This window comes from Vicia villosa, linkage group LG2 (genome assembly GCF_029867415.1).
Source record: "Vicia villosa cultivar HV-30 ecotype Madison, WI linkage group LG2, Vvil1.0, whole genome shotgun sequence".
In the NCBI taxonomy this organism is placed as follows: Eukaryota; Viridiplantae; Streptophyta; class Magnoliopsida; order Fabales; family Fabaceae; genus Vicia; species Vicia villosa.
The window spans coordinates 224,537,908-224,551,495 of record NC_081181.1 but is presented as its reverse complement, the minus strand read 5'-3'; the positions used below and the strand labels follow the sequence as shown (position 1 = coordinate 224,551,495).

Sequence of the window (13,588 nt, the reverse complement as noted above, 5' to 3'; positions counted from 1 at the left end):
GAATTCGTGTTGAATATCTTCTTTTATCATTTTTTACTTTTTTCTCTCTTCTTTATCTACAGTTGCTAAATGCTTTATGAGTGAAAAATAATTGCGAGAGTTTGGTTATATTGGTATATTTGGCTATATATAATCTAAGTTAATTTCATCAAGCAATTATTCCAAAAAATTGTATTATAAGATTAGTTATACATTTTAAAAAAAAGAAAAGAAGATATACTGTATTATATAAATGGTGTGGATTGGAGTGAGCAAAGCCCAACGTTAAGGTTCATTAATTAAAAAAAAGCCCGTGTTAATGGGGAGCATTTTACTTGCCACTTCTTGAACTGCTCTTCACACCCTTACAACTTTTAAATATTATAATTTTAACTCTTTTGTAATTTATATTTCTAAAATTTTACATTTAGAATAATTAACTTGCCACCCATTTTTTATACTTGCCACCCCCATTTTATGTTATTCCCAAATTTCCGCTCATATTATTTACTCAAAAAATTTATCTTTTTTTGGAAAAAAATTACTGTTGCCAAAATCATCAAAAAAATAAATTTATGGTCCTGCAGAGCAAATTTCCGGTACCTCTTTTTGGTCGATATCAAAATTCTTTGTTTTTTTACAAAATTCCAGTATCAATTTATCGAAAATTTCAAAATTTTCGGTGCGATTTAAAAAATTAAATCTCAATATTACCTGAAATGTCAAATTTCCGGTAATATTGGTGATGTGCACTCTTAAGTCCCAATATTACCGGAAATTTCAAATTTCCGATATTTTTCATATACTGAAAATTTCAAATTTATGGTAATATTGGTGATGTGCTTGTGCATAAGAGGATGTAGTGAATTGGTAATATTGGTAACCAAATTTCCGGTAATATGGAGGTTTTAATTTTTCATGTACCGAGAATTTCAAATTTCCGGTATCAATTTTGACTTCTCCACATACCATAAATTTGAAAAATTCGGTATCGAAAATTTTAATTTTCCGATATGTAATATCAAACACGGTAAAACTTATAAAATCAACAAAATTTCCGGTACGATATCAGAAATTTTAAAAAATCCGATATTTTACGAAAATAATTTAGTAAAAATACCCTATTTAAAGAGGTGACAGGTATAAAATAAAATGGGTGTGACAAAATATTCTTACATTTACTTTTAAGAAAAGATACTTTACAAATCTATTTAATGTCAAAAAAAATTGATACTGTGCAAAAAGTTCGGTAATTTTTTATTCATTCTTTGATAATCATTTAAAAAAAGTCTATCTGATGTTTTTCTAAAATTCAATTCAACCATTCATCTCATACTAGATTTTTTAAGAATTCAACGATACCTTAACTTACATACTTTATTTATAAAAAAATTCTTGAAATATTAACGTTGTATTTTTTCTTGATTTTGTTTTTGTATTAACCAGTGGAAAATCCGTGCGTCCGCACGGGTTCTGGGTGTGGGTTGAATCGAATTTATCAGATAATTTTTTTATATTAAATTAAAATATAAAGTTTTAATATTTAAATAAAAATATTAAATTGATAAAAAATAATTCAAAAATATTTTTTATTTATAGAATATGGTATAATATTAATAAGAGTATAACGTATTAAATATTGTTTAGATTTCATTTAATAAACTTGAATAAGAGTAATAGATAATTGAATGTATGGGTTTGGGTTTGGGTTTGGCAAATTCTTTGGTACCCTTGAGTTTTAGTTGGGTACCGGTACCCTTAGTGTTAATTAATATAAAATTTTAAATTTTTTTAAAATAAAATAATATTAAGAAATGATGTGGCATTGAATATCTTCATTTGATTGGAGGAAGGTACCAGTACCCAACTAAATTCAAGGGTACCGAAGTGTTAACCTTTAAAAATAACTATTTTTCTTAAGAGCTATTGAACAATTATTGTGAAAAAAAAAGTATTTTTTTAAGGTTGATAGAATTGTAATAATAAAATTGTTTATAAAGTTTAATAAATTAGAAATAAATATTTAAAATTAGAATTATTTAAAAAAACAAAATATTATCATCATCGTAAAATAATAATAAGTAGATTATCTCAAGAATTGGAGTAGTCAAACAAACACTATATGCTTTCTTGTGCTATGAGAATTAACTCTGAAAAACATTAACCTTAGTAAAAGAATAAATATATACACTTATGAACCATATGATATGATTGTGGTTTACTTTCCATCATTATAAATTTAAATTTGCTTCCTCCTATTGCCTTATAACAAATTTAATTTTGTTCTATTTAACCCTTTCTATTTAATATTTATTCATGACTAAAAAATATTCATGACATGAGTGATAAATAAATTCTATTATTATAATAAATGAATGTTGCTATTTAAATTCTTCATACATATATTCAACTGCAGAAAGTCATTGTATCTAGCGCTAGTGCAATCTTCAATTATGACCTACATCATGGAACCAATTTTTTTTTGATAAAACTTCAATATTTATGTCTTCAAATATTGGCAAGCAGTGATTTTTTAAATAAGCATTATTTAAACTAATGTTTCAAAAACAACAATGTTACAAAATAACTTGAAATGGGGCCAAAAAATAAGGTACCTGAAACTCACCAATATCAGGATACCTCCACCCCATCCTGTATGAAAAAGAAGGGAATTTTAGCTCCCCAAATGCACAAAGTCCAACTTCTACAGCATAATTTAAATAACCCTTGAAACTTGCTTACAATCTGCCTCAAGTTAAGATCATTTCCAATAACCCTTGAAACTTGCTTACAATCTGCCCCAAGTCTACTTGTCAAATCTCCCACTGTTTCATTGTCAAAAAACGATATATCATACAATAAGGGCAATATCAAATGAGTTAAACCACACACCAAATAAAAAACTAAATACAGCAAGAGAGATCAGTTATTAAGTGAAGCAGAACCTGAAGAAGGAGGGGAAAATATAATGTTTCTCTCATTCTCTTAACCTGTGCATATAAAAAATTAAGGTTGCACTTTTGTGAGTCAAATCTCTCTTTTTATGAAATCAAGGTTGCACTTTTGTGAAGTATAATAAACAGGAAAACATAAAATCATATAGAAGCTTCATGCTTTTGTGATGAAGACTCATGGTTCTTGGAAGTTATCAAACCGTGTAGAAGCTCCTGTATCTCAATCTCCATGTCTCATGAAGAAAATTTTGATGTTTTAGCAATATCTCCTATCACTTTCTGCAACAAAAATAAACACATGAAAATTGAAAAGTCTTCACATTTGAATTTAAAACACATGAAAAATAGAACAACAGCAGTGGCAGTTAAGCGTAATAGCAGTGGTGGAAGCAAAAAAACAGGGGGTCATTCATAAGAGACAGAATAAGAACCAAGTCAGTGGTGGAAGCAAAACAACAGGGGGGTCATTCAAGACCTACATCAGACCTGCAGAAAGTAGGAACCAAGTCAGCCTAAAATCCAACAGAAATTTTCAGAACTAATGCTAATTGTTTCATACGGTATTTATGATGCATAGTAATGCAATTGTTTTGAAGTTATATTATTAATTACTAACTCTGACTTTATCATTCTAGAATAGTTAAGAAAAATTGAAATAAATGGCATCATGTAGATAATAACCAATTATGGGTAACTTGATACTTGTAATAAAACATTGACATCATTATCCATCTCTCAGAATCAGTGTGGTTTCATTAGGTAATGATACATAGTCTCATATACAGCGCAATGATTTTCTTAACCAACACAGTATCAACAGTAAAAAAAGATAAAACCTATATACCAAGTGTTCCAATTTGAATTGAAGGAATACATACTCGTTTAATACTGAATTATTCTTCCTTCTTGTGAAACACAAGCTCATAGAAAGATCAAATTCAAGACATGCTAACAGCATGCATCTAACATTCAGTATAGAAACTGGAAAATAATGACGAGCATAATTTTACTCATAAAAGGGTCCAATAAACCATTGTCATTTCAGTCGATAAAGCACCGCGAAACTTTGCAGCACTATAAAAAAACCATCTGATTGCTGACATAGAAAATATAACCATCTGATTGATGAAAAATCACTCTATAATTTCGAATTTAGTAGTTTGAAAGCAGCGATATAAGCAGCCTGTAAATTGGACATTCCTTCAAAAGGCATGCGATTTTTTAGTAGCTCACGTAATCCAATACCAAAGATATACACAGCGACCTTGTTATTATAGTGCTTTTATCTCCTTGACGTAACATTATCATACTGTACAACTGTAAAACTCAAAGTTCTCATAAGAGGATGAACTAAATGATACATTAGAAACACCGAAAATTGTCATAGTGATTTGACTAACTAATTCACATTTTCGGACAGTCTGCTCATACAAATGAGCCATGTCTTTCTCTTCATTTGGCATTGGCTCCAGTGTCCACCAACCCAATGGCGGTGTCTCGTTGTATAACCACGCTTCACCCATCACTGTATAGGTGCATATCAAAGCCTTTCTGATTTGTTTCTAGAAGTAGTAGTTATTTGGACCTAGTCCTATTTTCTTCAGATAGTATTGGGCATGCTGTATAGCTGCAGTAAAAGGCAGAAGATTATTATTTCATCAAACATCTTGTGTGCGATGGTGGATTATTTAATAGTAAGACATCGTTACAGCCACAAATAATAAATGTTTAGTGAAGGTGTTATATACATGAAGGAATCTCACAATTGTCTCGACCCACCAGCTTGACGAAAACCAGAAAACCAGAAAATAAAACTGCATTGACTTGTAAATAACAAATCTGAAGCAGAAGAATACAACTACAACAACTAAATAATTACCAAATAAAGCATGAGCAAGGCAATTGATTTCCATGTATTTATATATAAAAAGAACTGATCACCCTCCATACAGAAGCCATAGAGCTTGACAACATTAGAGGTTTGTAAAGTAGAAACCATGCCTATCTCATTAACTGCTTAATCGCTACTATTTTGAAGAACAACCTTCATTTTGTGGAACAATATAAACTTACGATTAGGATATAACCTAAAAAAGCACATGGATTTAAGACTTGGTGAAAAGATAATTTTTTTGTATTGATAGATTCCTTCGTAGAAGGAACAAAATGCAGTTAGTTTTTGCAATAAAATAATATTCTCAAGCAGAGAAGCAAATTTCAATTAAGCTTTTGAAACTAAAGCGGTTACTGGATGAAAATCGAACGAATCGATGGATTAAGATACGGCAGCTGGAAGATAACTATTACCTGACAAAGATTCAAATCCGAAGCCCATGAAACTTGTTTCGATTTTTGCAATCCACGCATATTTTTTCACCACAGTTTAACATTTCAATATCTTGAAGGTATACAACCTTCACGGATTTGATTGCAACTACTGAAGATTTATCAACCATGTCCAACAACTCTTGTCCTATGTTGGTTGCAAGATCACCCCACAAAGACATAACAACTGTCTTCTTACTAATGTCAAGCATTGTTACTTTAGTTGTCAGTATCACAAAACAACAAATACAAAGCAGATTAAATGAGAAATAGAGACCACTGACCTTTCATCAGCAATAGTAATGTCACACTTGGGAACAGTCTCATTAAAACTCGATCCAGTCTAAATCCTAAAAAATAAACCACAAAATCATCAAATCAACCACAAAATATCAATAGCCATACATAATTACTTTTATAACAAAAACAAAACTACCGATTCATAATTATTAAACTCGATAGGTTATACCTGTTTGTCGGGCGACGGTGCCGTTTCTGAGACAAGATAACACAAACAAAATAATCAAAACCCTAAACTATAATCACAAAAATTTGAATACATTCAGTTAAAATAAACAAAAGGGTGTTTCCAAAACATATAAAAATCAAAACTTTATCAACGAAATACCTCGAATACAATAGCGATTTGAGCAAAAATCAAAACTTTATAAAGGAAATACCTCTAATTTCACTTCTGCTTGGTGACTCAATTCCTTCAATGTTTTCAAAGACAAATACAACCTCTTCCGCGGTTCTGATTCTCGTGACTTCCACACTTTTCACCGAAAAACAGTGTATCCATGGAAGCGTTGGATCTGAAGAAAAAAAGAAGAAGAGGAAAAAAGATATTGAGGTGACAGAGAAAAGAGAGAGAAATAGAGGCTGAGTCATAGAAAGAAGAAGGAAGGGAAAGAGATATGGTAGGGTTTGTGAAAGAGGGAGAGAAGACAGGGAGAGAAATAGAAAGTTAGGGTTTGTGAAAGGAGCAATGAAGAAATAAAGAGAAACCAAGTGGGACCCAATTGTGTGATAAAAGGCAAAATGAAGGCTTTTAATTGGACAAAACGAGAAAAGTGTCATAAAAAGTAATATTTGGACACAAAATTGTTAGAACAAGATTTGTTCTGATCAATTATCTTAGTTTTGATGATAACAATAATATGAATTTTGCTTAAGATAATATGGTACTCTAATCCAATGCAATTTCCTTTTCAGGAAATATATAAAGAGTATGCATAATTCAGCGCTCAGAAGCTGTATCTCAAAGGGTTCAGCATGCAACATCAGAACATGGTCTGGCAAGACATCAGAAGATGGTCGAAGCAGAATCAGAACATGGGTCTATGGAAGCATCAGAAGAACATGAGATCAGAAGCACTGAAGTTCTGATAGTATCACGCTCAGAAGCACTTCAAGATCAGAAGATCAGAAGATGCTTTGCACCAAGCTGTTTGACTCTGATGATATTCAAACGTTGTATTCACAAACATCAGATCAGAAGGAAGTACAAGTGGCAAGCTACGCTGACTGACAAAAGGAACGTTAAAAGCTATTATAGGCAACGTCAGTAGACACAGCGTGAACAAGGCTCGAGGTAGTTGACAAAAGCGTATAACATTAAATGCGATGCTGTACGGAACACGCAAAGCATTAAATGCACTCAACGGTCATCTTCTCCAACGCCTATAAATATGAAGTTCTGATGAGAAGCAAGGTTAACGATTCTGAACAAAAACAACGCCTATTAACTTGCTGAAACTCTGTTCTACTCAAAGCTCAGAATCTTCATCTTCATCAAAGCTCACTACATTGCTGTTGTAATATATTAGTGAGATTAAGCTTAAACGTTAAGAGAAATATCACAGTTTGTGATTATAGCTTTTAAGAAGCAATTGTAATACTCTTAGAATTGATTACATTAAGTTGTAAGGAACTAGAGTGATCGTGTGGATCAGAATACTCTAGGAAGTCTTAGAGGTTATCTAAGCAGGTTGTAACTAGAGTGATCGTGTGGATCAAAATACTCTAGAAAAGTCTTAGAGGGTATCTAAGCAGTTGTTCCTGGAGTGATCAGTGTGTGATTAGAAGACTCTGGAAGACTTAGTTGCTGACTAAGTGGAGAACCATTGTAATCCGTGCGATTAGTGGATTAAATCCTCAGTTGAGGTAAATCATCTCTGCGGGGGTGGACTGGAGTAGTTTAGTTAACAACGAACCAGGATAAAAATAACTGTGCAATTTATTTTTATCTGTCAAGTTTTTAAAGCTACACTTATTCAAACCCCCCCCCCCTTTCTAAGTGTTTTTCTATCCTTCAATTGGCATCAGAGCGCCGGTTCTAAGGTGCAAGCACTTAACCGTGTTTAGAAAAGATTCAGGAAGAGAAAAACGCTTCAGTAAAAGATGGCTGATGAATCTGCAAAGTCTACATCTGCATCTACATCTGGCTCTGCTGAGCAACACAACGGTAACAATGATTATACTAGACCGCCGGTATTTGATGGTGAAAACTTTGAATACTGGAAAGATAAACTGGAAAGTTACTTTCTTGGTCTAGATGGTGATCTATGGGATCTTCTGATGGATGGTTACAAACATCCAGTAAATGCCAGTGGCATAAAGCTGACAAGGCAAGAAATGAATGATGATCAGAAGAAGCTTTTCAGGAATCATCATAAATGCAGAACTGTTTTGCTGAATGCTATCTCTCATGCTGAGTATGAGAAGATATCTAACAGGGAAATGGCCTATGACATATATGAGTCCTTGAAAATGACTCATGAAGGAAATGCTCAAGTCAAGGAGACTAAAGCTCTCGCTTTAATCCAGAAGTATGAAGCCTTCAAGATGGAGGATGATGAAGACATTGAAAAGATGTTTTCAAGATTTCAAACTCTTACTGCTGGATTGAGAGTTCTTGACAAGGGATACACCAAGGCTGATCATGTAAAGAAGATCATCAGAAGCTTACCCAGAAGATGGGGTCCTATGGTGACTGCATTCAAGATTGCAAAGAATCTGAATGAAGTTTCTCTGGAAGAGCTTATCAGTGCCTTGAGAAGCCATGAAATAGAGCTGGACGCAAACGAGCCTCAAAAGAAAGGTAAGTCTATTGCATTAAAATCCAATATCAAGAAATGCACTAACGCTTTTCAGGCTAGAGAAGAAGATCCTGAAGAATCAGAATCTGAAGAAGAAGATGAACTGTCCTTGATCTCCAGAAGGCTAAATCAACTCTGGAAGAACAAGCAAAGGAAGTTCAGAGGCGTCAGAAGTTCAAAGAAATTTGAACGTGGAGAATCTTCTGATGACAGAAGATTTGACAAGAAGAAGGTCATGTGCTATGAATGCAATGAGCCTGGACACTTCAAGAATGAATGTCCAAAACTTCAGAAGGAAAATCCCAAGAAGAAGTTTCATAAGAAGAAAGGTCTTATGGCAACCTGGGATGAGTCAGAAGATGATTCAGACTCTGAAGATGAGCAGGCTAACTGTGCGCTGATGGCGACAGAAGATGATGGATCAGAATCTACATCAGAATCAGATTCTGAAGAGATATCCTTGGCTGCAAAAAGGACAAAGCACAACATGTCGTGGTACCTGGACTCTGGATGCTCACGACACATGACAGGAAGAAGGTCTATGTTCCAAGACCTGGTGCTTAAGTCTGGAGGAGAAGTCAAGTTTGGAGGAGATCAAAAGGGCAAGATAATTGGCTCTGGAACTATAAAGTCTGGTAACTCTCCTTCCATTTCTAATGTACTTCTTGTAGAAGGATTAACACATAACCTCTTATCTATCAGTCAATTGAGTGACAATGGTTATGATATAATCTTTAACCAAAAGTCTTGCAAGGCTGTAAATCAGAAGGATGGCTCAATCCTATTTACAGGCAAGAGGAAGAACAACATTTATAAGACAGATCTGCAAGATCTTATGAGTCAGAAGGTGACTTGTCTTATGTCTGTTTCTGAAGAGCAGTGGGTCTGGCACAGAAGATTAGGTCATGCTAGTTTGAGAAAGATTTCTCAGATTAACAAACTGGATCTTGTCAGAGGACTCCCTAATCTGAAATTCAAATCAGATGCTCTTTGTGAAGCATGTCAGAAGGGCAAGTTCTCCAAACCTGCATTCAAGTCCAAGAATGTTGTTTCTACCTCAAGGCCATTAGAACTCTTGCACATTGATCTGTTTGGCCCAGTCAAAACAGCATCTGTCAGAGGGAAGAAATATGGATTAGTCATCGTAGATGATTATAGCCGCTGGACGTGGGTAAAATTCTTGAAACACAAGGATGAGTCTCATTCAGTGTTCTTTGATTTCTGCATTCAGATTCAATCTGAAAAAGAGTGTAAAATCATAAAGGTTAGAAGTGATCATGGTGGTGAATTTGAGAACAGATCCTTTGAAGAATTCTTCAAAGAAAATGGTATTGCCCATGATTTCTCTTGTCCTAGAACTCCACAGCAAAATGGAGTTGTAGAACGAAAGAATAAGGACTCTGCAAGAAATGGCCAGAACCATGATCAATGAAACCAATATGGCTAAGCATTTCTGGGCAGAAGCAATAAACACTGCATGCTATATTCAGAATAGAATCTCTATCAGACCTATTCTAAATAAGACTCCTTATGAATTGTGGAAGAATAAAAAGCCCAACATTTCATATTTTCATCCTTTTGGATGTGTATGCTTTATTCTGAACACTAAAGATCATCTTGGTAAGTTTGATTCCAAAGCACAAAAATGTTTCCTTCTTGGATATTCTGAACGCTCAAAAGGCTACAGAGTATACAATACTGAAACATTGATTGTAGAAGAATCAATCAATATCAGGTTTGATGATAAGCTTGGTTCTGAAAAACCAAAGCAGTTTGATAATTTTGCAGATTGTGATATTGATATATCAGAAGTTGTTGAGCCAAGAAGCAACGCATCAGAAGCAGAGCTTCTCAGAAGCAAAGAATCTGAAGATCAAGTATCAGCTTCTCTGGAGAATCTAAGCATTTCTGAAGAACCATCTGTCAGAAGATCATCCAGACTCATCTCTGATCATTCAGAAGATGTCATTCTTGGAAAGAAGGATGATTCAATCAGAACAAGAGCATTCCTTAAGAACAATGCAGACTGTCAATTAGGTCTTGTATCTTTGATCGAGCCAACTTCTGTTGATCATGCTCTAGAAGATCCAGACTGGATAATTGCTATGCAAGAAGAACTGAATCAGTTTACAAGGAATGATGTTTGGGATCTTGTTCCTAGACCAGATGGATTCAATATAATCGGTACAAAATGGGTCTTCAGAAACAAGCTCAGTGAGAAAGGTGAAGTGGTAAGGAACAAAGCCAGACTGGTGGCTCAGGGTTATAGTCAGCAAGAAGGGATTGACTATACAAAAACCTTTGCACCAGTGGCCAGGTTAGAATCTATTCGTCTATTAATTTCATTTGCCACTCAACATAACATCACTCTCTATCAGATGGATGTTAAGAGTGCCTTCTTAAATGGTTATATAGATGAAGAAGTTTATGTCCATCAACCTCCTGGTTTTGAAGACTCTATGTCTCCTAATCATGTTTTTTTAAACTAAAGAAATCGTTGTATGGATTGAAACAAGCTCCCAGAGCTTGGTATGAACGCTTAAGTTCTTTCCTTCTGGATAATGGTTTCACTAGAGGAAAAGTGGACACTACTCTCTTTTGTAAAACCTTTAAAAGGGATATTTTAATTTGTCAAATATATGTAGATGATATTATTTTTGGAACATCTAATGCTACACTTGGAAAGGAGTTTGCTGAGTCTATGCAGGCTGAGTTTGAAATGAGCATGATGGGAGAACTCAAGTATTTCCTTGGAATACAAATAAATCAAACATCAGAAGGAACATATGTTCACCAAACCAAGTATGTGAAGGAACTTCTGAAGAAGTTTAATCTTCTAGACTGCAAAGAAGCCAAAACTCCTATGCATCCAACATGCATCCTAGGTAAGGATGAGGTGAGTAAGAAGGTAGATCAGAAGTTATACAGAGGTATGATTGGATCTCTTCTATATTTGACTGCTTCTAGACCTGACATTCTGTTCAATGTTTGTTTGTGTGCTAGATTCCAATCAGATCCTAGAGAATCTCATTTAACTGCTGTTAAGAGAATTCTAAGGTATCTGAAAGGTACTACTAATGTTGGCTTAGTGTACAGAAAATCTAAAGACTACAACTTAGTAGGATTCTGCGATGCTGACTATGCTGGAGACAGAATTGAAAGAAAAAGTACTTCAGGAAGTTGCCAATTTCTTGGAAGTCATTTGATCTCCTGGTATAGCAAGAAGCAAGCAACTATTGCTCTATCAACAACAGAAGCAGAATATGTCGCTGCTGCTGGTTGCAGTACACAGATGCTCTGGATGAAGAGTCAGTTAGAAGATTATCAGATATATGAGAGTAACATTCCTATATTCTGTGATAATACTTCTGCTATATGTTTATCTAAGAATCCTATTCTTCATTCAAAGGCTAAACATATTGAGATTAAACATCATTTCATAAGGGACTATGTTCAGAAGGGTGTTATATCTTTAAACTTTGTGGATACAGACCATCAATGGGCTGATATCTTTACAAAACCCCTGGCTGAAGATAGATTTAAGTTCATTCTGAAGAACATCAGTATGGATTTATGCCCAGAATGAGAAGATGAGAAGTTCTTATGTATGAGTATCTTCTGAAATGAAATTTTTTTAAAGAAGTTCTGATTGAAATCAATTAGAATTGTGATTCAGTTATTACTAACGTTTCATTGTCTAAGTTGATTCAGAATCTCTTTAAAAGCAAAACAGCTGTAACTGGCTATCCAGATGGTAAACACGTGTTCACTATTCCTGGACAAGCGTGCGTGCAATTGAGGGGACGTCTACTTAGGTAACTGTGCAAATCACGTCTTTTGTCATTATTATCTCTCCTCACGTCACGTAACATTAAATGCTTTTCATCATTTACTCTCTTTCAGTTTTCTTTTTATATTCTTCAAACGTTTCTTTTCCCTCTTATATTTCTCTCACTTTGCATTCAGTTTCTTTTTCGTTCTCTCTTTACATTCATATCATAAACCCTAGCAGTTTCCAATATCTGCAACTTCATCATGAATCCATCGTCAAGCTCTGGGAATCAAGATAATGATCGGAAACAAAAGAGAAAGGCAACTGCTGAACCAGAAACCAAACCAAAAAGAGTTCACTGTCAACCCTCCAACCCCTACCACTCAATCATATCTGGAGCTTTTACATTCTGATGTAAATGGCTGGTTGGAGATTCTGGGTACTGCTCACCTTAACCATCTGGATGAGTATGCTACAAGCAACCTTTGGGATACCTTTCGTCAGGATTTTCTGGTTAGGGCTACAGACACTCAGAGAAGGATCATGTCTGAAGCTCCTGGTATTCGTGGTCTTAGGTTGGAAGCTGGTGAAAGCAGCTATCACCATCTCATCAGGAACAGAAGTGTTCTTGAGAAGAAGATATCTGCAGATGAGTTGGAAGAAGAAAATCTCTGCAGAGACATCGTGGTGTGGAAACCATGGTTTCCTGTGCTGACTGGAGATTTTCAGTGGTTGTTTAACTGGTTCAGAATGAACCCGTCTGAAAAAGCACCTCACATGGTCTTTTGGCAGAAATTCAGGTGCCTCTTCTTCTGGTGAAACCTCAGCTCTGATGGAAACCTTGGAAGCCCTTCATCAGAATCAAGCTATGCTGGCTTCTCGTTTGGACGCGCAAGAAGTAGCCAATGCTGAGTTTCGCTCCTTCATGGCAAGGCAAGCTACAAGCACTGACGGGATTCATGATGTTCTGGCGCGGATTTTGCGTAGGCTAGGATCTTAGTCCTTTGGTCTTTGTAGTTTTCTTTCCCTGTTGCATCTGTTTTCCTGCATTCCTCTCTTGTAATCTTTTTTGATTATCAATGAAAAGTTTCTTTGTTTTACACTCCAGTGATTTTATTTGTCGTTTTATTCATCTGAATCTTTTGATATATTCTTTTTGATGTTATGACAAAAAGGGGGAGAAGATAAATGATAAATGATTTGATTAATCTATCAGTTGCTGGGTAAAGCTCCCACACATTTACTAACAAGAACTGCAAGTTCTATATGGTTTAAGTGTTTTGCAGGTATAAAGAAGTGAAGAGAATCTTCAAAGCAAACACAAGAAGCAAAACCATAAGAAGTGTTATTCTGTAAAAAGAATAAGCTCATGGAAACTGAAGCAAGCTGAGTGCTGTCAAGCTTCAGAAATCAGAAGCAAGAAAGAAGAATGAATCAGAAGCACTGATAATAGAATT

At 34.7% G+C, this 13,588-nt stretch overlaps 1 long non-coding RNA gene across 14 annotated transcripts; it reads right to left on the bottom strand.

The window, feature by feature from the left end:
• Nucleotides 1-1,310: 1,310 nt before the first annotated feature.
• Nucleotides 1,311-6,265, bottom strand: LOC131654046 (uncharacterized). 14 transcript variants are annotated; one of them, XR_009299207.1, is made up of 8 exons: nt 5,939-6,265; nt 5,728-5,753; nt 5,543-5,608; nt 5,241-5,456; nt 2,925-4,560; nt 2,722-2,804; nt 2,606-2,631; nt 1,312-2,437 (listed from the first exon to the last, which is right to left on the bottom strand). It is a non-coding gene; the product is annotated as an uncharacterized LOC131654046 (long non-coding RNA). The 14 variants fall into 14 exon arrangements; XR_009299204.1 differs by having other exon boundaries at nt 1,311-2,437; nt 2,595-2,631; nt 2,722-4,560; XR_009299206.1 differs by having other exon boundaries at nt 1,311-2,437; nt 2,722-4,560.
• Between the last annotated feature and the right edge of the window lie 7,323 nt (nt 6,266-13,588).